Genomic DNA, 802 nt, shown 5'->3' with positions numbered 1-802 from the left:
AGCAGCTGATTGATATTGCCTTGTATAGAACACTGGTTTGCACTCAATTTGACATCCTAGCTAAACATATCAAGTAGCTTAAGCATTTTTTGAAAAACCTTGTAAGCTTCGAGCCTTGAAAATTCTTCTTGAAACTTGTTTGCTTGCTTAATGTTAGCATTGTTCTTAAGATCAGCTCCAATCTGAACTTGGCTTGAATGAACTTAATCTCTCTTGCATATGGGCATTTGCATACTTGATCATGGATCTCATACACATTTGGGTTTTCTTATTCCTTTATACCTATCTTTGTTAACCCAAATGACACTCTTTACCCTAAAACCTTAACCATTCTTTGAGACCAAACATTGAATTGCATGAGTGAGGCCTCTTTTGATAGTTTGTCATGTGCAAAATCTTGAGAGTATTGGGAGTGACATGGATTTGTTCTCATCTCTTGCTAGCATAGGGTCATCATTTGAGCTAGCTTCTAGGATGGTGAGTGGGGTCTTTGTTCCTTAAAGATTTATATCTTGGGTTTGGGAAATGATAAAGTTGAGATTGGTGAACAAAAGATTGTCATGAGAAAGAAAAGGGTCTTTGTTCCTTAAAGGTTTATATCTTGGGTTTGGGAAGTGATAAAGTTGAGATTGATGAACAAAATAGTGTCATGAGAAAGAAAACCCCTAGGGACCTAAAATAGAAAAATAAGAAAGCTCTTGATTGTATTGTTTGAGACCTTTCCCCTCAAAAAAAAAAAAAAAAGGCTTTTCCCCGCCAAAACCCAAAAATGCATTTTTCCCGCCAAACTCCAAAAAGCATT

Source organism: Brassica oleracea, chromosome C8 (assembly GCF_000695525.1).
Source record: "Brassica oleracea var. oleracea cultivar TO1000 chromosome C8, BOL, whole genome shotgun sequence".
Taxonomy (NCBI): Eukaryota; Viridiplantae; Streptophyta; class Magnoliopsida; order Brassicales; family Brassicaceae; genus Brassica; species Brassica oleracea.
The sequence above is the reverse complement of the archived record's forward strand: the minus strand, read 5'-3'. Positions refer to the sequence as shown.